The sequence below is a fragment of the Melospiza georgiana genome, chromosome 23 (genome assembly GCF_028018845.1).
Source record: "Melospiza georgiana isolate bMelGeo1 chromosome 23, bMelGeo1.pri, whole genome shotgun sequence".
Lineage (NCBI taxonomy): Eukaryota > Metazoa > Chordata > Aves > Passeriformes > Passerellidae > Melospiza > Melospiza georgiana.
The window spans coordinates 1,461,855-1,485,976 of NC_080452.1; positions in this window are offsets into that span (position 1 = coordinate 1,461,855).

Sequence of the window (24,122 nt, forward strand, 5' to 3'; positions counted from 1 at the left end):
GTGCCGCTCACAGTGCTCTCCTTAGCGCGGCTTCTGCCGAAAGACGCCCGGCAGGGGCTCTTTCCTCCGGAGAGCATCCTACCTTCGTCTTTAGCTCCTCTTCTCATCTACACCTCGGCAAAAAGCTTTCCCACTATGTCTGGCTAGGAAAAACTGTGCCAGCACAGAAAACATCTCCCATCGTGTTCTAGAAGTTGCACGGATGTCTGCCAAGTGTTTGGCAGGAAGAAAAGAAAAGTTGTCCAAAACAGCTTCCAATCGAATGTTCATGTGATTGGAAAAGTCAGGAGAGTGCAAAGGTACTGTTTTCTATCAGTTGGCAAGGTGCGCACACAATCCCAGTGTTGTACAGCTTGCTTCTTCACCTTCCCGAAGCTGCCGCTCTCGCCGGCTGCCAGAGCCCAAGAAGCGGCTTCTTCGCGCAAAGACGATTGTGCCGCTCACAGTGCTCTCCTTAGCGCGGCTTCTGCCGAAAGACGCCCGGCAGCGGCTCTTACCTCCGGAGAGCATCCTACCTTCGTCTTTAGCTCCTCTTCTCATCTACACCTCGGCAAAAAGCTTTCCCACTATGTCTGTCTAGGAAAAACTGTGCCAGCACAGAAAACATCTCCCATCGTGTTCTAGATGTTGCACGGATGTCTGCCAAGTGTTTGGCAGGAAGAAAAGAAAAGTTGTCCAAAACAGCTTCCAATCGAATGTTCATGTGATTGGAAAAGTCAGGAGAGTGCAAAGGTACTGTTTTCTATCAGTTGGCAAGGTGCGCACACAATCCCAGTGTTGTACAGCTTGCTTCTTCACCTTCCCGAAGCTGCCGCTCTCGCCGGCTGCCGGAGCCCAAGAAGCGGCTTCTTCGCGCAAAGACGATTGTGCCGCTCACAGTGCTCTCCTTAGCGCGGCTTCTGCCGAAAGACGCCCGGCAGCGGCTCTTTCCTCCGGAGAGCATCCTACCTTCGTCTTTAGCTCCTCTTCTCATCTACACCTCGGCAAAAAGCTTTCCCACTATGTCTGGCTAGGAAAAACTGTGCCAGCACAGAAAACATCTCCCATCGTGTTCTAGATGTTGCACGGATGTCTGCCAAGTGTTTGGCAGGAAGAAAAGAAAAGTTGTCCAAAACAGCTTCCAATCGAATGTTCATGTGATTGGAAAAGTCAGGAGAGTGCAAAGGTACTGTTTTCTATCAGTTGGCAAGGTGCGCACACAATCCCAGTGTTGTACAGCTTGCTTCTTCACCTTCCCGAAGCTGCCGCTCTCGCCGGCTGCCGGAGCCCAAGAAGCGGCTTCTTCGCGCAAAGACGATTGTGCCGCTCACAGTGCTCTCCTTAGCGCGGCTTCTGCCGAAAGACGCCCGGCAGCGGCTCTTTCCTCCGGAGAGCATCCTACCTTCGTCTTTAGCTCCTCTTCTCATCTACACCTCGGCAAAAAGCTTTCCCACTATGTCTGGCTAGGAAAAACTGTGCCAGCAAAGAAAACATCTCCCATCGTGTTCTAGAAGTTGCACGGATGTCTGCCAAGTGTTTGGCAGGAAGAAAAGAAAAGTTGTCCAAAACAGCTTCCAATCGAATGTTCATGTGATTGGAAAAGTCAGGAGAGTGCAAAGGTACTGTTTTCTATCAGTTGGCAAGGTGCGCACACAATCCCAGTGTTGTACAGCTTGCTTCTTCACCTTCCCGAAGCTGCCGCTCTCGCCGGCTGCCGGAGCCCAAGAAGCGGCTTCTTCGCGCAAAGATGATTGTGCCGCTCACAGTGCTCTCCTTAGCGCGGCTTCTGCCGAAAGACGCCCGGCAGCGGCTCTTACCTCCGGAGAGCATCCTACCTTCGTCTTTAGCTCCTCTTCTCATCTACACCTCGGCAAAAAGCTTTCCCACTATGTCTGGCTAGGAAAAACTGTGCCAGCACAGAAAACATCTCCCATCGTGTTCTAGATGTTGCACGGATGTCTGCCAAGTGTTTGGCAGGAAGAAAAGAAAAGTTGTCCAAAACAGCTTCCAATCGAATGTTCATGTGATTGGAAAAGTCAGGAGAGTGCAAAGGTACTGTTTTCTATCAGTTGGCAAGGTGCGCACACAATCCCAGTGTTGTACAGCTTGCTTCTTCACCTTCCCGAAGCTGCCGCTCTCGCCGGCTGCCGGAGCCCAAGAAGCGGCTTCTTCGCGCAAAGACGATTGTGCCGCTCACAGTGCTCTCCTTAGCGCGGCTTCTGCCGAAAGACGCCCGGCAGCGGCTCTTTCCTCCGGAGAGCATCCTACCTTCGTCTTTAGCTCCTCTTCTCATCTACACCTCGGCAAAAAGCTTTCCCACTATGTCTGGCTAGGAAAAACTGTGCCAGCACAGAAAACATCTCCCATCGTGTTCTAGATGTTGCACGGATGTCTGCCAAGTGTTTGGCAGGAAGAAAAGAAAAGTTGTCCAAAACAGCTTCCAATCGAATGTTCATGTGATTGGAAAAGTCAGGAGAGTGCAAAGGTACTGTTTTCTATCAGTTGGCAAGGTGCGCACACAATCCCAGTGTTGTACAGCTTGCTTCTTCACCTTCCCGAAGCTGCCGCTCTCGCCGGCTGCCGGAGCCCAAGAAGCGGCTTCTTCGCGCAAAGACGATTGTGCCGCTCACAGTGCTCTCCTTAGCGCGGCTTCTGCCGAAAGACGCCCGGCAGCGGCTCTTTCCTCCGGAGAGCATCCTACCTTCGTCTTTAGCTCCTCTTCTCATCTACACCTCGGCAAAAAGCTTTCCCACTATGTCTGGCTAGGAAAAACTGTGCCAGCAAAGAAAACATCTCCCATCGTGTTCTAGAAGTTGCACGGATGTCTGCCAAGTGTTTGGCAGGAAGAAAAGAAAAGTTGTCCAAAACAGCTTCCAATCGAATGTTCATGTGATTGGAAAAGTCAGGAGAGTGCAAAGGTACTGTTTTCTATCAGTTGGCAAGGTGCGCACACAATCCCAGTGTTGTACAGCTTGCTTCTTCACCTTCCCGAAGCTGCCGCTCTCGCCGGCTGCCGGAGCCCAAGAAGCGGCTTCTTCGCGCAAAGATGATTGTGCCGCTCACAGTGCTCTCCTTAGCGCGGCTTCTGCCGAAAGACGCCCGGCAGCGGCTCTTACCTCCGGAGAGCATCCTACCTTCGTCTTTAGCTCCTCTTCTCATCTACACCTCGGCAAAAAGCTTTCCCACTATGTCTGGCTAGGAAAAACTGTGCCAGCACAGAAAACATCTCCCATCGTGTTCTAGATGTTGCACGGATGTCTGCCAAGTGTTTGGCAGGAAGAAAAGAAAAGTTGTCCAAAACAGCTTCCAATCGAATGTTCATGTGATTGGAAAAGTCAGGAGAGTGCAAAGGTACTGTTTTCTATCAGTTGGCAAGGTGCGCACACAATCCCAGTGTTGTACAGCTTGCTTCTTCACCTTCCCGAAGCTGCCGCTCTCGCCGGCTGCCGGAGCCCAAGAAGCGGCTTCTTCGCGCAAAGACGATTGTGCCGCTCACAGTGCTCTCCTTAGCGCGGCTTCTGCCGAAAGACGCCCGGCAGCGGCTCTTTCCTCCGGAGAGCATCCTATCTTCGTCTTTCGCGTCTTTTGTAGTCTACATCTTAGCAAAACGCTTTCCCACTATGTCTGGCTAGGAAAAACTGTGCCAGCACAGAAAACATCTCCCATCGTGTTCTAGAAGTTGCACGGATGTCTGCCAAGTGTTTGGCAGGAAGAAAAGAAAAGTTGTCCCAAACAGCTTCCAATCGAATGTTCATGTGATTGGAAAAGTCAGGAGAGTGCAAAGGTACTGTTTTCTATCAGTTGGCAAGGTGCGCACACAATCCCAGTGTTGTACAGCTTGCTTCTTCACCTTCCCGAAGCTGCCGCTCTCGCCGGCTGCCGGAGCCCAAGAAGCGGCTTCTTCGCGCAAAGACGATTGTGCCGCTCACAGTGCTCTCCTTAGCGCGGCTTCTGCCGAAAGACGCCCGGCAGCGGCTCTTACCTCCGGAGAGCATCCTACCTTCGTCTTTAGCTCCTCTTCTCATCTACACCTCGGCAAAAAGCTTTCCCACTATGTCTGGCTAGGAAAAACTGTGCCAGCACAGAAAACATCTCCCATCGTGTTCTAGATGTTGCACGGATGTCTGCCAAGTGTTTGGCAGGAAGAAAAGAAAAGTTGTCCAAAACAGCTTCCAATCGAATGTTCATGTTATTGGAAAAGTCAGGAGAGTGCAAAGGTACTGTTTTCTATCAGTTGGCAAGGTGCGCAAACAATCCCAGTGTTGTACAGCTTGCTTCTTCACCTTCCCGAAGCTGCCGCTCTCGCCGGCTGCCGGAGCCCAAGAAGCGGCTTCTTCGCGCAAAGACGATTGTGCCGCTCACAGTGCTCTCCTTAGCGCGGCTTCTGCCGAAAGACGCCCGGCAGCGGCTCTTTCCTCCGGAGAGCATCCTACCTTCGTCTTTAGCTCCTCTTCTCATCTACACCTCGGCAAAAAGCTTTCCCACTATGTCTGGCTAGGAAAAACTGTGCCAGCACAGAAAACATCTCCCATCGTGTTCTAGATGTTGCACGGATGTCTGTCAAGTGTTTGGCAGGAAGAAAAGAAAAGTTGTCCAAAACAGCTTCCAATCGAATGTTCATGTGATTGGAAAAGTCAGGAGAGTGCAAAGGTACTGTTTTCTATCAGTTGGCAAGGTGCGCACACAATCCCAGTGTTGTACAGCTTGCTTCTTCACCTTCCCGAAGCTGCCGCTCTCGCCGGCTGCCGGAGCCCAAGAAGCGGCTTCTTCGCGCAAAGACGATTGTGCCGCTCACAGTGCTCTCCTTAGTGCGGCTTCTGCCGAAAGACGCCTGGCAGCGGCTCTTTCCTCCGGAGAGCATCCTATCTTCGTCTTTCGCGTCTTTTGTAGTCTACATCTTAGCAAAACGCTTTCCCACTATGTCTGGCTAGGAAAAACTGTGCCAGCACAGAAAACATCTCCCATCGTGTTCTAGATGTTGCACGGATGTCTGCCAAGTGTTTGGCAGGAAGAAAAGAAAAGTTGTCCAAAACAGCTTCCAATCGAATGTTCATGTGATTGGAAAAGTCAGGAGAGTGCAAAGGTACTGTTTTCTATCAGTTGGCAAGGTGCGCACACAATCCCAGTGTTGTACAGCTTGCTTCTTCACCTTCCCGAAGCTGCCGCTCTCGCCGGCTGCCGGAGCCCAAGAAGCGGCTTCTTCGCGCAAAGACGATTGTGCCGCTCACAGTGCTCTCCTTAGCGCGGCTTCTGCCGAAAGACGCCCGGCAGCGGCTCTTACCTCCGGAGAGCATCCTACCTTCGTCTTTAGCTCCTCTTCCCATCTACACCTCGGCAAAAAGCTTTCCCACTATGTCTGGCTAGGAAAAACTGTGCCAGCACAGAAAACATCTCCCATCGTGTTCTAGATGTTGCACGGATGTCTGCCAAGTGTTTGGCAGGAAGAAAAGGAAAGTTGTCCAAAACAGCTTCCAATCGAATGTTCATGTGATTGGAAAAGTCAGGAGAGTGCAAAGGTACTGTTTTCTATCAGTTGGCAAGGTGCGCACACAATCCCAGTGTTGTACAGCTTGCTTCTTCACCTTCCCGAAGCTGCCGCTCTCGCCGGCTGCCGGAGCCCAAGAAGCGGCTTCTTCGCGCAAAGACGATTGTGCCGCTCACAGCGCTCTCCTTAGCGCGGCTTCTGCCGAAAGACGCCCGGCAGCGGCTCTTTCCTCCGGAGAGCATCCTACCTTCGTCTTTAGCTCCTCTTCTCATCTACACCTCGGCAAAAAGCTTTCCCACTATGTCTGGCTAGGAAAAACTGTGCCAGCACAGAAAACATCTCCCATCGTGTTCTAGATGTTGCACGGATGTCTGCCAAGTGTTTGGCAGGAAGAAAAGAAAAGTTGTCCAAAACAGCTTCCAATCGAATGTTCATGTGATTGGAAAAGTCAGGAGAGTGCAAAGGTACTGTTTTCTATCAGTTGGCAAGGTGCGCACACAATCCCAGTGTTGTACAGCTTGCTTCTTCACCTTCCCGAAGCTGCCGCTCTCGCCGGCTGCCGGAGCCCAAGAAGCGGCTTCTTCGCGCAAAGACGATTGTGCCGCTCACAGTGCTCTCCTTAGCGCGGCTTCTGCCGAAAGACGCCCGGCAGCGGCTCTTTCCTCCGGAGAGCATCCTACCTTCGTCTTTAGCTCCTCTTCTCATCTACACCTCGGCAAAAAGCTTTCCCACTATGTCTGGCTAGGAAAAACTGTGCCAGCACAGAAAACATCTCCCATCGTGTTCTAGAAGTTGCACGGATGTCTGCCAAGTGTTTGGCAGGAAGAAAAGAAAAGTTGTCCAAAACAGCTTCCAATCGAATGTTCATGTGATTGGAAAAGTCAGGAGAGTGCAAAGGTACTGTTTTCTATCAGTTGGCAAGGTGCGCACACAATCCCAGTGTTGTACAGCTTGCTTCTTCACCTTCCCGAAGCTGCCGCTCTCGCCGGCTGCCGGAGCCCAAGAAGCGGCTTCTTCGCGCAAAGACGATTGTGCCGCTCACAGTGCTCTCCTTAGCGTGGCTTCTGTAGAAAGACGCCCGGCAGCGGCTCTTTCCTCCGGAGAGCATCCTACCTTCGTCTTTAGCTCCTCTTCTCATCTACACCTCGGCAAAAAGCTTTCCCACTATGTCTGGCAGGGAGAAGCTGTGCCAGCACAGAAAACATTTCGCATCGTGTTCTAGACGTTGCACGGAGGTGTGCCGAGTGTTTTGGAAGATGGGAAGAAACTTGTCCAAAACAGCTTCCAATCAAATGTTCATGTTATTGGAAAAGTCGGAAGAGTGCAAAGGTACTGTTTTCTATCATTTGGCAAGCTGCGCACACAATCCCAGTCTTGTACAGCTTCCCTCTTCACCTTTCCGAAGGTGCCGCTCTCTCGGGCTCCCGGAGCCGAAGAAGCGCCTTCTTCGCGCAAAGACGATTGTGCCGCTCACAGTGCTCTCCTTAGCGCGGCTTCTCCGAAAGACGCCCGGAACAGCACTTTGCTCCGGACAGGACGGTACCATTGCCTTTAGCGTCTTTTCTGCCCTACATGGAAGCAGACAGCATTTCCACTATGTCTGGCAGGGAGAAACTGTGCCAGCACAGAAAACAACTCCCACCGTGGTCGAGAGTATGAACGGAGGTCTGCCAGCTGTTTTGCAGGGAGAAAAGAAAAGGTGTCCAAAACAGCTTCCAATCGAATGTTCATGTGATTGGAAAAGTCAGGAGAGTGCAAAAGTACTGTTTTCTATCATTTGGCAAGCGGCGCACACAATCCCAGTGTTGTACAGCTTCCCTCTTCACCTTTCCGAAGGTGCCGCTCTCTCGGGCTCCCGGAGCCGAAGAAGCGCCTTCTTCGCGCAAAGACGATTGTGCCGCTCACAGTGCTCTCCTTAGCGCGGCTTCTCCGAAAGACGCCCGGGAACAGCACTTTGCTCCGGACAGCCTGGTACCATCGTCTTTTGCGTCTTTTGTGCCCTACATGGAAGCAGACAGCATTCCCACTATGTCTGGCAGGGAGAAACTGTGCCAGCACAGAAAACAACTCCCACCGTGGTCGAGAGGATGCACGGAGGTGTGCCTGGTGTTTTGCAGGGAGAAAAGAAAAGGTGTCCAAAACAGCTTCCAATCAAATGTTCATGTTATTGGAAAAGTCAGGAGAGTGCAAAGGTACTGTTTTCTATCAGTAGGCAAGCGGCGCACACAATCCCAGTGTTGTACAGCTTCCTTCTTCACCTTCCCGAAGCTCCCCCTCTTTCAGGCTCCCGGAGCCCAAGAAGCGGCTTCTTCGCGCAAGGACGATGGTGCGGCTCACAGTGCTCTCCTTAGCGCGGCTTCTGCCGAAAGACGCCCGGGAGCGGCGCTTAGCTCCAGAGAGCACCGTACCTTCGTCTTTAGCGTCTCTTCTCGTCTACATCTTGGCCAAAACTTTTCCACTATGTCTGGCAGGGAGAAGATGTGGCAGCACAGAAAACATCTCGCATCGTGTTCTAGACGTTGCACGGAGGTGTGCCGAGAGTTTTGGAAGAAGGGAAAGAAACTTGTCCAAAACAGCTTCCAATCGAATGTTCATGTGATTGGAAATGTCAGGAGAGTGCAAAAGTACTGTTTTCTATCATTTGGCAAGCTGCGCGCACAATCCCTGTGTTGTACAGCTTCCTTTTTCACCTTTTTGAAGCTGCCGCTCTCTCGGGCTCCCGGAGCCGAAGAATCGCCTTCTTCGCGCAAAGACGATTGTGCCGCTCACAGTGCTCTCCTTAGCGCGGCTTCTCCGAAAGACGCCCGGGAGCAGCACTTTGCTCCGGACAGCATGGTAACTTCGTCTTTAGCGTCTTTTCTGGTCTACATCGAAGCAGAAAGCTTTTCCACTATGTCTGGCAGGGAGAAACTGTGCCAGCACAGAAAACAACTCCCACCTTGGTCGAGAGGATGAACGGAGGTCTGCCAGGTGTTTTGCAGGGAGACAAGAAAAGGTGTCCAAAACAGCTTCCAATCGAATGTTCATGTGATTGGAAATGTCAGGAGAGTGCAAAGGTACTGTTTTCTATCATTTGGCAAGCGGCGCACACAATCCCAGTGTTGCACAGCTTCCCTCTTCACCTTTCCGAAGCTGCCGCTCTCTCGGGCTCCCGGAGCCGAAGAAGCGCCTTCTTCGCGCAAAGACGATTGTGCCGCTCACAGTGCTCTCCTTAGCGCGGCTTCTCTGAAGGACGCCCGGAACAGCACTTTTCTCCGGACAGGACGGTACCATCGTCTTTAGCAGCTTTTCTGCCCTACATGGAAGCAGACAGCATTTCCACTATGTCTAGCAGGGAGAAACTGTGCCAGCACAGAAAACAACTCCCACCGTGGTCGAGAGGATGCACGGAGGTCTGCCAGCTGTTTTGCAGGGAAAAAAGAAAAGGTGTCCAAAACAGCTTCCAATCGAATGTTCATGTGATTGGAAAAGTCAGGAGAGTTCAAAAGTACTGTTTTCTATCCTTTGGCAAGCTGCGCACACAATCCCAGTCTTGTACAGCTTCCTTCTTCACCTTTCCGAAGGTGCCGCTCTCTCGGGCTCCCGGAGCCGAAGAAGCGCCTTCTTCGCGCAAAGACGATTGTGCCGCTCACAGTGCTCTCCTTAGCGCGACTTCTCCGAAAGACCCCCGGGAGCAGCACTTTGCTCCGGACAGCATGGTACCATCGTCTTTAGCGTCTTTTGTGCCCTACATGGAAGCAGACAGCATTCCCACTATGTCTGGCAGGGAGAAACTGTGCCAGCACAAAAAACAACTCCCACCGTGGTCGAGAGAATGCATGGAGGTCTGCAAGGTGTTTGGCAGGGAGAAAAGAAAAGGTGTCCAAAACCGCTTCCAATCGAATGTTCATGTGATTGGAAATGTCAGGAGAGTGCAAAAGTACTGTTTTCTATCCTTTGGCAAGCTGCGCACACAATCCCAGTCTTGTACAGCTTCCTTCTTCACCTTTCTGAAGCTGCCGCTCTCTCGGGCTCCCGGAGCCGAAGAAGCGCCTTCTTCGCGCAAAGACGATTGTGCCGTTCACAGTGCTCTCCTTAGCGCGGCTTCTGCCGAAAGACGCCCGGGAGCGGCGCTTAGCTCCAGAGAGCACCGTACCTTCGTCTTTAGCGTCTCTTCTCGTCTACATCATAGCCAAAACTGTTTCACTATGTCTGGCAGGGAGAAACTGTGCCAGCACAGAAAACAACTCCCATCGTGTTCAAGACGTTGCACGGGGTGTGCCGAGTGTTTTGGAAGAAGGGAAAGAAACTTGTCCAAAACAGCTTCCAATCAAATGTTCATGTGATTGGAAAAGTCAGGAGAGTGCAAAAGTACTGTTTTCTCTCACTTGACAAGCTGCGCACACAGTCCCAGTATTGTACAGCTTCCTTCTTCACCTTTCTGAAGGTGCCGCTCTCTCGGGCTCCCGGAGCCGAAGAAGCGCCTTCTTCGCGCAAAGACGATTGTGCCGCTCACAGTGCTCTCCTTAGCGCGGCTTCTCCGAAAGACGCCCGGAACAGCACTTTGCTCCGGACAGGACGGTACCATCGCCTTTAGCGTCTTTTCTGCCCTACATGGAAGCAGAAAGTTTTTCCACTATGTCTGGCAGGGAGAAACTGTGCCAGCACAGAAAACAACTCCCACCGTGGTCGAGAGGATGAACGGAGGTCTGCCTGGTGTTTTGCAGGGAGAAAATAAAAGGTGTCCAAAACCGCTTCCAATCAAATGTTCATGTTATTGGAAAAGTCAGGAGAGTGCAAAGGTACTGTTTTCTATCAGTAGGCAAGCGGCGCACACAATCCCAGCGTTGTTCAGCTTCCCTCTTCACCTTCCCGAAGCTGCCGCTCTCTCGGGCTCCCGGAGCCGAAGAAGCGCCTTCTTCGCGCAAAGACGATTGTTCCGCTCACAGTGCTCTCCTTAGCGCGGCTTCTCCGAAGGACGCCCGGAACAGCACTTTTCTCCGGACAGGACGGTACCATCGTCTTTAGCGTCTTTTCTGCCCTACATGGAAGCAGACAGCATTTCCACTATGTCTGGCAGGGAGAAACTGTGCCAGCACAGAAAACAACTCCCACCGTGGTCGAGAGGATGCACGGAGGTCAGCCAGGTGTTTTGCAGGGAGAAAAGAAAAGGTGTCCAAAACCGCTTCCAATCGAATGTTCATGTGATTGGAAAAGTCAGGAGAGTGCAAAGGTACTGTTTTCTATCAGTAGGCAAGCTGCGCACACAATCCCAGTGTTGTACAGCTTCCTTCTTCACCTTCCCGAAGCTGCCGCTCTCTCAGGCTCCCGGAGCCCAAGAAGCGCCTTCTTCGCGCAAAGACGATTGTGCCGCTCACAGTGCTCTCCTTAGCGCGGCTTCAGCCGAAAGACGCCCGGGAGCGGCGCTTAGCTCCAGAGAGCACCGTACCTTCGTCTTTAGCGTCTCTTCTCGTCTACATCATAGCCAAAACTGTTCCACTATGTCTGGCAGGGAGAAGATGTGGCAGCACAGAAAAAATCTCCCATCGTGTTCTAGACGTTGCACGGAGGTGTGCCGAGACTTTTGGAAGAAGGGAAAGAAACTTGTCCAAAACAGCTTCCAATCGAATGTTCACGTGATTGGAAATGTCAGGAGAGTGCAAAAGTACTGTTTTGTATCATTTGGCAAGCTGCGCACACAATCCCAATCTTGTACAGCTTCCTTCTTCACCTTTCTGAAGGTGCCGCTCTCTCGGGCTCCCGGAGCCGAAAATGCGCCTTCTTCGCGCAAAGACGATTGTGCCGCTCACAGTGCTCTCCTGGCGCGGCTTCTCCGAAAGACGCCCGGGAGCAGCACTTTGCTCCGGACAGCATGGTACCTTCGTCTTTAGCCTCTTTTGTGGTCTACATAGAAGCAGAAAGCTTTTCCACTATGTCTGGCAGGGAGAAACTGTGCCAGCACAGAAAACAACTCCCACCGTGGTCGAGAAGATGCACGGAGGTCTGCCAGCTGTTTTGCAGGGAGAAAAGAAAAGGTGTCCAAAACAGCTTCCAATCGAATGTTCATGTATGGAAAAGTCAGGAGAGTGCCAAGGTACTGTTTTCTATCATTTGGCAAGCTGCGCACACAATCCCAGTGTTGTACAGCTTCCCTCTTCACCTTCCCGTAGCTGCCGCTCTCTCGGGCTCCCGGAGCCGAAGAAGCGCCTTCTTCGCGCAAAGACGATTGTGCCGCTCACAGTGCTCTCCTTAGCGCGGCTTCTCCGAAAGACGCCCGGAACAGCACTTTTCTCCGGACAATACGGTACCATCGTCTTTAGCGTCTTTTCTGCCCTACATGGAAGCAGACAGCATTCCCACTATGTCTGGCAGGGAGAAACTGTGCCAGCACAGAAAACAACTCCCACCGTGGTCGAGAGGATGCACGGAGGTCAGCCAGGTGTTTTGCAGGGAGAAAAGAAAAGGTGTCCAAAACAGCTTCCAATCAAATATTCATGTGATTGGAAAAGTCAGGAGAGTGCCAAGGTACTGTTTTCTATCATTTGGCAAGCTGCGCACACAATCCCAGTGTTGTAGAGCTTCCCTCTTCACCTTTCCGAAGCTGCCCCTCTCTCGGGCTCCCGGAGCCCAAGAAGCGCCTTCTTCGCGCAAAGACGATTGTGCCGTTCACAGTGCTCTCCTTAGCGCGGCTTCTGCCGAAAGACGCCCGGGAGCGGCGCTTAGCTCCAGAGAGCACCGTACCTTCGTCTTTAGCGTCTCTTCTCGTCTACATCTCAGCCAAAACTTTTCCTCTATGTCTGGCAGGGAGAAGCTGTGGCAGCACAGAAAACATTTCGCATCGTGTTCTAGACGTTGCACGGAGGTGTGCCGAGTGTTTTGGAAGATGGGAAGAAACTTGTCCAAAACAGCTTCCAATCAAATGTTCATGTTATTGGAAAAGTCGGAAGAGTGCAAAGGTACTGTTTTCTATCATTTGGCAAGCTGCGCACACAATCCCAGTCTTGTATAGCTTCCTTCTTCACCTTTCCGAAGGTGCCGCTCTCTCGGGCTCCCGGAGCCGAAGAAGCGCCTTCTTCGCGCAAAGACGATTGTGCCGCTCACAGTGCTCTCCTTAGCGCGGCTTCTCCGAAAGACGCCCGGAACAGCACTTTGCTCCGGACAGGACAGTACCATCGCCTTTAGCGTCTTTTCTGCCCTACATGGAAGCAGACAGCATTCCCACTATGTCTGGCAGGGAGAAACTGTGCCAGCACAGAAAACAACTCCCACCGTGGTCGAGAGTATGAACGGAGGTCTGCCAGCTGTTTTGCAGAGAGAAAAGAAAAGGTGTCCAAAACAGCTTCCAATCGAATGTTCATGTGATTGGAAAAGTCAGGAGAGTGCAAAAGTACTGTTTTCTATCATTTGGCAAGCGGCGCACACAATCCCAGTGTTGTACAGCTTCCCTCTTCACCTTTCCGAAGGTGCCGCTCTCTCGGGCTCCCGGAGCCCAAGAAGCGCCTTCTTCGCGCAAAGACGATTGTGCCGCTCACAGTGCTCTCCTTAGCGCGGCTTCTCCGAAAGACGCCCGGGAACAGCACTTTGCTCCGGACAGCCTGGTACCATCGTCTTTTGCGTCTTTTGTGCCCTACATGGAAGCAGACAGCATTCCCACTATGTCTGGCAGGGAGAAACTGTGCCAGCACAGAAAACAACTCCCACCGTGGTCGAGAGGATGCACGGAGGTCTGCCAGCTGTTTTGCAGGGAGAAAAGAAAAGGTGTCCAAAACAGCTTCCAATCGAATGTTCATGTTATTGGAAAAGTCAGGAGAGTGCAAAGGTACTGTTTTCTATCAGTAGGCAAGCGGCGCACACAATCCCAGTGTTGTACAGCTTCCTTCTTCACCTTCCCGAAGCTGCCCCTCTCTCGGGCTCCCGGAGCCCAAGAAGCGCCTTCTTCGCGCAAGGACGATGGTGCGGCTCACACTGCTCTCCTTAGCGCGGCTTCTGCCGAAAGACGCCCGGGAGCGGCGCTTAGCTCCAGAGAGCACCGTACCTTCGTCTTTAGCGTCTCTTCTCGTCTACATCAAAGCCAAAACTTTTCCACTATGTCTGGCAGGGAGAAGATGTGGCAGCACAGAAAACATCTCGCATCGTGTTCTAGACGTTGCACGGAGGTGTGCCGAGAGTTTTGGAAGAAGGGAAAGAAACTTGTCCAAAACAGCTTCCAATCGAATGTTCATGTGATTGGAAAAGTCAGGAGAGTTCAAAAGTACTGTTTTCTATCATTTGGCAAGCTGCGCACACAATCCCAGTCTTGTACAGCTTCCTTCTTCACCTTTCTGAAGGTGCCGCTCTCTCGGGCTCCCGGAGCCGAAAATGCGCCTTCTTCGCGCAAAGACGATTGTGCCGCTCACAGTGCTCTCCTTAGCGCGACTTCTCCGAAAGACCCCCCGGAGCAGCACTTTGCTCCGGACAGCATGGTACCATCATCTTTAGCGTCTTTTGTGCCCTACATGGAAGCAGACAGCATTCCCACTATGTCTGGCAGGGAGAAACTGTGCCAGCACAAAAAACAACTCCCACCGTGGTCGAGAGAATGCATGGAGGTCTGCAAGGTGTTTGGCAGGGAGAAAAGAAAAGGTGTCCAAAACAGCTTCCAATCGAATGTTCATGTGATTGGAAATGTCAGGAGAGTGCAAAAGTACTGTTTTGTATCATTTGGCAAGCTGCGCACACAATCCCAGTCTTGTACAGCTTCCTTCTTCACCTTTCTGAAGCTGCCGCTCTCTCAGGCTCCCGGAGCCGAAGAAGCGCCTTCTTCGCGCAAAGACGATTGTGCCGTTCACAGTGCTCTCCTTAGCGCGGCTTCTGCCGAAAGACGCCCGGGAGCGGCGCTTAGCTCCAGAGAGCACCGTACCTTCGTCTTTAGCGTCTCTTCTCGTCTACATCATAGCCAAAACTGTTTCACTATGTCTGGCAGGGAGAAACTGTGCCAGCACAGAAAACATCTCCCATCGTGTTCAAGACGTTGCACGGGGTGTGCCGAGTGTTTTGGAAGAAGGGAAAGAAACTTGTCCAAAACAGCTTCCAATCAAATGTTCATGTGATTGGAAATGTCAGGAGAGTGCAAAAGTACTGTTTTCTCTCACTTGACAAGCTGCGCACACAGTCCCAGTATTGTACAGCTTCCTTCTTCACCTTTCTGAAGGTGCCGCTCTCTCGGGCTCCCGGAGCCCAAGAAGCGCCTTCTTCGCGCAAAGACGATTGTGCCGCTCACAGTGCTCTCCTTAGCGCGGCTTCTCCGAAAGACGCCCGGAACAGCACTTTGCTCCGGACAGGACGGAACCATCGCCTTTAGCGTCTTTTCTGCCCTACATGGAAGCAGAAAGTTTTTCCACTATGTCTGGCAGGGAGAAACTGTGCCAGCACAGAAAACAACTCCCACCGTGGTCGAGAGGATGCACGGAGGTCTGCCAGGTGTTTTGCAGGGAGAAAAGAAAAGGTGTCCAAAACCGCTTCCAATCAAATGTTCATGTTATTGGAAAAGTCAGGAGAGTGCAAAGGTACTGTTTTCTATCAGTAGGCAAGCGGCGCACACAATCCCTGTGTTGTTCAGCTTCCCTCTTCACCTTCCCGTAGCTGCCGCTCTCTCGGGCTCCCGGAGCCGAAGAAGCGCCTTCTTTGCGCAAAGACGATTGTGCCGCTCACAGTGCTCTCCTTAGCGCGGCTTCTCCGAAGGACGCCCGGGAACAGCTCTTTTCTCCGGACAGGACGGTACCATCGTCTTTAGCGTCTTTTCTGCCCTACATGGAAGCAGACAGCATTTCCACTATGTCTGGCAGGGAGAAACTGTGCCAGCACAGAAAACAACTCCCACCGTGGTCGAGAGGATGCACGGAGGTCAGCCAGGTGTTTTGCAGGGAGAAAAGAAAAGGTGTCCAAAACCGCTTCCAATCGAATGTTCATGTGATTGGAAATGTCAGGAGAGTGCCAAGGTACTGTTTTCTATCAGTAGGCAAGCTGCGCACACAATCCCAGTGTTGTACAGCTTCCTTCTTCACCTTCCCGAAGCTGCCGCTCTCTCAGGCTCCCGGAGCCCAAGAAGCGCCTTCTTCGCGCAAAGACGATTGTGCCGCTCACAGTGCTCTCCTTAGCGCGGCTTCAGCCGAAAGACGCCCGGGAGCGGCGCTTAGCTCCAGAGAGCACCGTACCTTCGTCTTTAGCGTCTCTTCTCGTCTACATCTTAGCCAAAACTGTTCCACTATGTCTGGCAGGGAGAAGATGTGGCAGCACAGAAAACATCTCGCATCGTGTTCTAGACGTTGCACGGAGGTGTGCCGAGACTTTTGGAAGAAGGGAAAGAAACTTGTCCAAAACAGCTTCCAATCGAATGTTCATGTGATTGGAAATGTCAGGAGAGTGCAAAAGTACTGTTTTGTATCATTTGGCAAGCTGCGCACACAATCCCAGTCTTGTACAGCTTCCTTCTTCACCTTTCTGAAGGTGCCGCTCTCTCGGGCTCCCGGAGCCGAAGAAGCGCCTTCTTCGCGCAAAGACGATTGTGCCGCTCACAGTGCTCTCCTGGCGCGGCTTCTCCGAAAGACGCCCGGGAGCAGCACTTTGCTCCGGACAGCATGGTACCTTCGTCTTTAGCCTCTTTTGTGGTCTACATAGAAGCAGAAAGCTTTTCCACTATGTCTGGCAGGGAGAAACTGTGCCAGCACAGAAAACAACTCCCACCGTGGTCGACAAGATGCACGGAGGTCTGCCAGCTGTTTTGCAGGGAGAAAAGAAAAGGTGTCCAAAACAGCTTCCAATCGAATGTTCATGTATGGAAAAGTCAGGAGAGTGCCAAGGTACTGTTTTCTATCATTTGGCAAGCGGCGCACACAATCCCAGTGTTGTACAGCTTCCCTCTTCACCTTTCCGAAGCTGCCGCTCTCTCGGGCTCCCGGAGCCGAAGAAGCGCCTTCTTCGCGCAAAGACGATTGTGCCGCTCACAGTGCTCTCCTTAGCGCGGCTTCTCCGAAAGACGCCCGGAACAGCACTTTTCTCCGGACAATACGGTACCATCGTCTTTAGCGTCTTTTGTGCCCTACATGGAAGCAGACAGCATTCCCACTATGTCTGGCAGGGAGAAACTGTGCCAGCACAGAAAACAACTCCCACCGTGGTCGAGAGGATGCACGGAGGTCTGCCAGGTGTTTGGCAGGGAGAAAAGAAAAGGTGTCCAAAACAGCTTCCAATCGAATGTTCATGTGATTGGAAAAGTCAGGAGAGTGCCAAGGTACTGTTTTCTATCATTTGGCAAGCGGCGCACACAGTCCCAGTATTGTACAGATTCCTTTTTCACCTTTTTGAAGCTGCCGCTCTCGCGGGCTCCCGGAGCCCAAGAAGCGCCTTCTTCGCGCAAAGACGATTGTGCCGGTCACAGTGCTCTCCTTAGCGCGGCTTCTCCGAAAGACGCTCGGGAGCAGCACTTTGCTCCGGACAGCATGGTACCTTCGTCTTTAGCGTCTTTTGTGGTCTACATCGGAGCAGAAAGCTTTTCGACTATGTCTGGCAGGGAGAAACTGTGCCAGCACAGAAAACAACTCCCACCGTGGTCGAGAGGATGAACGGAGGTCTGCCAGCTGTTTTGCAGGGAGAAAAGAAAAGGTGTCCAAAACCGCTTCCAATCGAATATTCATGTGATTGGAAAAGTCAGGAGAGTGCCAAGGTACTGTTTTCTCTCACTTGACAAGCTGCGCACACAATACCAGTGTTGTACAGCTTCCCTCTTCACCTTTCCGAAGCTGCCGCTCTCTCGGGCTCCCGGAGCCGAAGAAGCGCCTTCTTCGCGCAAAGACGATTGTGCCACTCACAGTGCTCTCCTTAGCGCGGCTTCTCCGAAGGACGCCCGGAACAGCACTTTTCTCCGGACAGGACGGTACCATCGCCTTTAGCGTCTTTTCTGCCCTACATGGAAGCAGACAGCATTTCCACTATGTCTGGCAGGGAGAAATTGTGCCAGCACAGAAAACAACTCCCACCGTGGTCGAGAGTATGAACGGAGGTCTGCCAGCTGTTTTGCAGGGAGAAAAGAAAAGGTGTCCAAAAAAGCTTCCAATCGAATGTTCATGTTATTGGAAAAGTCAGGAGAGTGCAAAAGTACTGTTTTCTATCATTTGGCAAGTGGCGCACACAATCCCAGTGTTGTACAGCTTCCCTCTTCACCTTTCCGAAGGTGCCGCTCTCTCGGGCTCCCGGAGCCGAAGAAGCGCCTTCTTCGCGCAAAGACGATTGTGCCGCTCACAGTGCTCTCCTTAGCGCGGCTTCTGCCGAAAGACGCCCGGCAGCGGCTCTTTCCTCCGGAGAGCATCCTACCTTCGTCTTTAGCTCCTCTTCTCATCTACACCTCGGCAAAAAGCTTTCCCACTATGTCTGGCTAGGAAAAACTGTGCCAGCACAGAAAACATCTCCCATCGTGTTCTAGATGTTGCACGGATGTCTGCCAAGTGTTTGGCAGGAAGAAAAGAAAAGTTGTCCAAAACAGCTTCCAATCGAATGTTCATGTTATTGGAAAAGTCAGGAGAGTGCAAAGGTACTGTTTTCTATCAGTTGGCAAGGTGCGCAAACAATCCCAGTGTTGTACAGCTTGCTTCTTCACCTTCCCGAAGCTGCCGCTCTCGCCGGCTGCCGGAGCCCAAGAAGCGGCTTCTTCGCGCAAAGACGATTGTGCCGCTCACAGTGCTCTCCTTAGCGCGGCTTCTGCCGAAAGACGCCCGGCAGCGGCTCTTTCCTCCGGAGAGCATCCTACCTTCGTCTTTAGCTCCTCTTCTCATCTACACCTCGGCAAAAAGCTTTCCCACTATGTCTGGCTAGGAAAAACTGTGCCAGCACAGAAAACATCTCCCATCGTGTTCTAGATGTTGCACGGATGTCTGTCAAGTGTTTGGCAGGAAGAAAAGAAAAGTTGTCCAAAACAGCTTCCAATCGAATGTTACTGTGATTGGAAAAGTCAGGAGAGTGCAAAGGTACTGTTTTCTATCAGTTGGCAAGGTGCGCACACAATCCCAGTGTTGTACAGCTTGCTTCTTCACCTTCCCGAAGCTGCCGCTCTCGCCGGCTGCCGGAGCCCAAGAAGCGGCTTCTTCGCGCAAAGACGATTGTGCCGCTCACAGTGCTCTCCTTAGTGCGGCTTCTGCCGAAAGACGCCTGGCAGCGGCTCTTTCCTCCGGAGAGCATCCTATCTTCGTCTTTCGCGTCTTTTGTAGTCTACATCTTAGCAAAACGCTTTCCCACTATGTCTGGCTAGGAAAAACTGTGCCAGCACAGAAAACATCTCCCATCGTGTTCTAGATGTTGCACGGATGTCTGCCAAGTGTTTGGCAGGAAGAAAAGAAAAGTTGTCCAAAACAGCTTCCAATCGAATGTTCATGTGATTGGAAAAGTCAGGAGAGTGCAAAGGTACTGTTTTCTATCAGTTGGCAAGGTGCGCACACAATCCCAGTGTTGTACAGCTTGCTTCTTCACCTTCCCGAAGCTGCCGCTCTCGCCGGCTGCCGGAGCCCAAGAAGCGGCTTCTTCGCGCAAAGACGATTGTGCCGCTCACAGTGCTCTCCTTAGCGCGGCTTCTGCCGAAAGACGCCCGGCAGCGGCTCTTACCTCCGGAGAGCATCCTACCTTCGTCTTTAGCTCCTCTTCCCATCTACACCTCGGCAAAAAGCTTTCCCACTATGTCTGGCTAGGAAAAACTGTGCCAGCACAGAAAACATCTCCCATCGTGTTCTAGATGTTGCACGGATGTCTGCCAAGTGTTTGGCAGGAAGAAAAGGAAAGTTGTCCAAAACAGCTTCCAATCGAATGTTCATGTGATTGGAAAAGTCAGGAGAGTGCAAAGGTACTGTTTTCTATCAGTTGGCAAGGTGCGCACACAATCCCAGTGTTGTACAGCTTGCTTCTTCACCTTCCCGAAGCTGCCGCTCTCGCCGGCTGCCGGAGCCCAAGAAGCGGCTTCTTCGCGCAAAGACGATTGTGCCGCTCACAGCGCTCTCCTTAGCGCGGCTTCTGCCGAAAGACGCCCGGCAGCGGCTCTTTCCTCCGGAGAGCATCCTACCTTCGTCTTTAGCTCCTCTTCTCATCTACACCTCGGCAAAAAGCTTTCCCACTATGTCTGGCTAGGAAAAACTGTGCCAGCACAGAAAACATCTCCCATCGTGTTCTAGATGTTGCACGGATGTCTGCCAAGTGTTTGGCAGGAAGAAAAGAAAAGTTGTCCAAAACAGCTTCCAATCGAATGTTCATGTGATTGGAAAAGTCAGGAGAGTGCAAAGGTACTGTTTTCTATCAGTTGGCAAGGTGCGCACACAATCCCAGTGTTGTACAGCTTGCTTCTTCACCTTCCCGAAGCTGCCGCTCTCGCCGGCTGCCGGAGCCCAAGAAGCGGCTTCTTCGCGCAAAGACGATTGTGCCGCTCACAGTGCTCTCCTTAGCGCGGCTTCTGCCGAAAGACGCCCGGCAGCGGCTCTTTCCTCCGGAGAGCATCCTACCTTCGTCTTTAGCTCCTCTTCTCATCTACACCTCGGCAAAAAGCTTTCCCACTATGTCTGGCTAGGAAAAACTGTGCCAGCACAGAAAACATCTCCCATCGTGTTCTAGAAGTTGCACGGATGTCTGCCAAGTGTTTGGCAGGAAGAAAAGAAAAGTTGTCCAAAACAGCTTCCAATCGAATGTTCATGTGATTGGAAAAGTCAGGAGAGTGCAAAGGTACTGTTTTCTATCAGTTGGCAAGGTGCGCACACAATCCCAGTGTTGTACAGCTTGCTTCTTCACCTTCCCGAAGCTGCCGCTCTCGCCGGCTGCCGGAGCCCAAGAAGCGGCTTCTTCGCGCAAAGACGATTGTGCCGCTCACAGTGCTCTCCTTAGCGTGGCTTCTGCCGAAAGACGCCCGGCAGCGGCTCTTTCCTCCGGAGAGCATCCTACCTTCGTCTTTAGCTCCTCTTCTCATCTACACCTCGGCAAAAAGCTTTCCCACTATGTCTGGCAGGGAGAAGCTGTGCCAGCACAGAAAACATTTCGCATCGTGTTCTAGACGTTGCACGGAGGTGTGCCGAGTGTTTTGGAAGATGGGAAGAAACTTGTCCAAAACAGCTTCCAATCAAATGTTCATGTTATTGGAAAAGTCGGAAGAGTGCAAAGGTACTGTTTTCTATCATTTGGCAAGCTGCGCACACAATCCCAGTCTTGTACAGCTTCCCTCTTCACCTTTCCGAAGGTGCCGCTCTCTCGGGCTCCCGGAGCCGAAGAAGCGCCTTCTTCGCGCAAAGACGATTGTGCCGCTCACAGTGCTCTCCTTAGCGCGGCTTCTCCGAAAGACGCCCGGAACAGCACTTTGCTCCGGACAGGACGGTACCATTGCCTTTAGCGTCTTTTCTGCCCTACATGGAAGCAGACAGCATTTCCACTATGTCTGGCAGGGAGAAACTGTGCCAGCACAGAAAACAACTCCCACCGTGGTCGAGAGTATGAACGGAGGTCTGCCAGCTGTTTTGCAGGGAGAAAAGAAAAGGTGTCCAAAACAGCTTCCAATCGAATGTTCATGTGATTGGAAAAGTCAGGAGAGTGCAAAAGTACTGTTTTCTATCATTTGGCAAGCGGCGCACACAATCCCAGTGTTGTACAGCTTCCCTCTTCACCTTTCCGAAGGTGCCGCTCTCTCGGGCTCCCGGAGCCGAAGAAGCGCCTTCTTCGCGCAAAGACGATTGTGCCGCTCACAGTGCTCTCCTTAGCGCGGCTTCTCCGAAAGACGCCCGGGAACAGCACTTTGCTCCGGACAGCCTGGTACCATCGTCTTTTGCGTCTTTTGTGCCCTACATGGAAGCAGACAGCATTCCCACTATGTCTGGCAGGGAGAAACTGTGCCAGCACAGAAAACAACTCCCACCGTGGTCGAGAGGATGCACGGAGGTGTGCCTGGTGTTTTGCAGGGAGAAAAGAAAAGGTGTCCAAAACAGCTTCCAATCAAATGTTCATGTTATTGGAAAAGTCAGGAGAGTGCAAAGGTACTGTTTTCTATCAGTAGGCAAGCGGCGCACACAATCCCAGTGTTGTACAGCTTCCTTCTTCACCTTCCCGAAGCTCCCCCTCTTTCAGGCTCCCGGAGCCCAAGAAGCGGCTTCTTCGCGCAAGGACGATGGTGCGGCTCACAGTGCTCTCCTTAGCGCGGCTTCTGCCGAAAGACGCCCGGGAGCGGCGCTTAGCTCCAGAGAGCACCGTACCTTCGTCTTTAGCGTCTCTTCTCGTCTACATCTTGGCCAAAACTTTTCCACTATGTCTGGCAGGGAGAAGATGTGGCAGCACAGAAAACATCTCGCATCGTGTTCTAGACGTTGCACGGAGGTGTGCCGAGAGTTTTGGAAGAAGGGAAAGAAACTTGTCCAAAACAGCTTCCAATCGAATGTTCATGTGATTGGAAATGTCAGGAGAGTGCAAAAGTACTGTTTTCTATCATTTGGCAAGCTGCGCGCACAATCCCTGTGTTGTACAGCTTCCTTTTTCACCTTTTTGAAGCTGCCGCTCTCTCGGGCTCCCGGAGCCGAAGAATCGCCTTCTTCGCGCAAAGACGATTGTGCCGCTCACAGTGCTCTCCTTAGCGCGGCTTCTCCGAAAGACGCCCGGGAGCAGCACTTTGCTCCGGACAGCATGGTAACTTCGTCTTTAGCGTCTTTTCTGGTCTACATCGAAGCAGAAAGCTTTTCCACTATGTCTGGCAGGGAGAAACTGTGCCAGCACAGAAAACAACTCCCACCTTGGTCGAGAGGATGAACGGAGGTCTGCCAGGTGTTTTGCAGGGAGACAAGAAAAGGTGTCCAAAACAGCTTCCAATCGAATGTTCATGTGATTGGAAATGTCAGGAGAGTGCAAAGGTACTGTTTTCTATCATTTGGCAAGCGGCGCACACAATCCCAGTGTTGCACAGCTTCCCTCTTCACCTTTCCGAAGCTGCCGCTCTCTCGGGCTCCCGGAGCCGAAGAAGCGCCTTCTTCGCGCAAAGACGATTGTGCCGCTCACAGTGCTCTCCTTAGCGCGGCTTCTCTGAAGGACGCCCGGAACAGCACTTTTCTCCGGACAGGACGGTACCATCGTCTTTAGCAGCTTTTCTGCCCTACATGGAAGCAGACAGCATTTCCACTATGTCTAGCAGGGAGAAACTGTGCCAGCACAGAAAACAACTCCCACCGTGGTCGAGAGGATGCACGGAGGTCTGCCAGCTGTTTTGCAGGGAAAAAAGAAAAGGTGTCCAAAACAGCTTCCAATCGAATGTTCATGTGATTGGAAAAGTCAGGAGAGTTCAAAAGTACTGTTTTCTATCCTTTGGCAAGCTGCGCACACAATCCCAGTCTTGTACAGCTTCCTTCTTCACCTTTCCGAAGGTGCCGCTCTCTCGGGCTCCCGGAGCCGAAGAAGCGCCTTCTTCGCGCAAAGACGATTGTGCCGCTCACAGTGCTCTCCTTAGCGCGACTTCTCCGAAAGACCCCCGGGAGCAGCACTTTGCTCCGGACAGCATGGTACCATCGTCTTTAGCGTCTTTTGTGCCCTACATGGAAGCAGACAGCATTCCCACTATGTCTGGCAGGGAGAAACTGTGCCAGCACAAAAAACAACTCCCACCGTGGTCGAGAGAATGCATGGAGGTCTGCAAGGTGTTTGGCAGGGAGAAAAGAAAAGGTGTCCAAAACCGCTTCCAATCGAATGTTCATGTGATTGGAAATGTCAGGAGAGTGCAAAAGTACTGTTTTCTATCCTTTGGCAAGCTGCGCACACAATCCCAGTCTTGTACAGCTTCCTTCTTCACCTTTCTGAAGCTGCCGCTCTCTCGGGCTCCCGGAGCCGAAGAAGCGCCTTCTTCGCGCAAAGACGATTGTGCCGTTCACAGTGCTCTCCTTAGCGCGGCTTCTGCCGAAAGACGCCCGGGAGCGGCGCTTAGCTCCAGAGAGCACCGTACCTTCGTCTTTAGCGTCTCTTCTCGTCTACATCATAGCCAAAACTGTTTCACTATGTCTGGCAGGGAGAAACTGTGCCAGCACAGAAAACAACTCCCATCGTGTTCAAGACGTTGCACGGGGTGTGCCGAGTGTTTTGGAAGAAGGGAAAGAAACTTGTCCAAAACAGCTTCCAATCAAATGTTCATGTGATTGGAAAAGTCAGGAGAGTGCAAAAGTACTGTTTTCTCTCACTTGACAAGCTGCGCACACAGTCCCAGTATTGTACAGCTTCCTTCTTCACCTTTCTGAAGGTGCCGCTCTCTCGGGCTCCCGGAGCCGAAGAAGCGCCTTCTTCGCGCAAAGACGATTGTGCCACTCACAGTGCTCTCCTTAGCGCGGCTTCTCCGAAAGACGCCCGGAACAGCACTTTGCTCCGGACAGGACGGTACCATCGCCTTTAGCGTCTTTTCTGCCCTACATGGAAGCAGAAAGTTTTTCCACTATGTCTGGCAGGGAGAAACTGTGCCAGCACAGAAAACAACTCCCACCGTGGTCGAGAGGATGCACGGAGGTCTGCCAGGTGTTTTGCAGGGAGAAAAGAAAAGGTGTCCAAAACCGCTTCCAATCGAATGTTCATGTGATTGGAAAAGTCAGGAGAGTGCCAAGGTACTGTTTTCTATCAGTAGGCAAGCTGCGCACACAATCCCAGTGTTGTACAGCTTCCTTCTTCA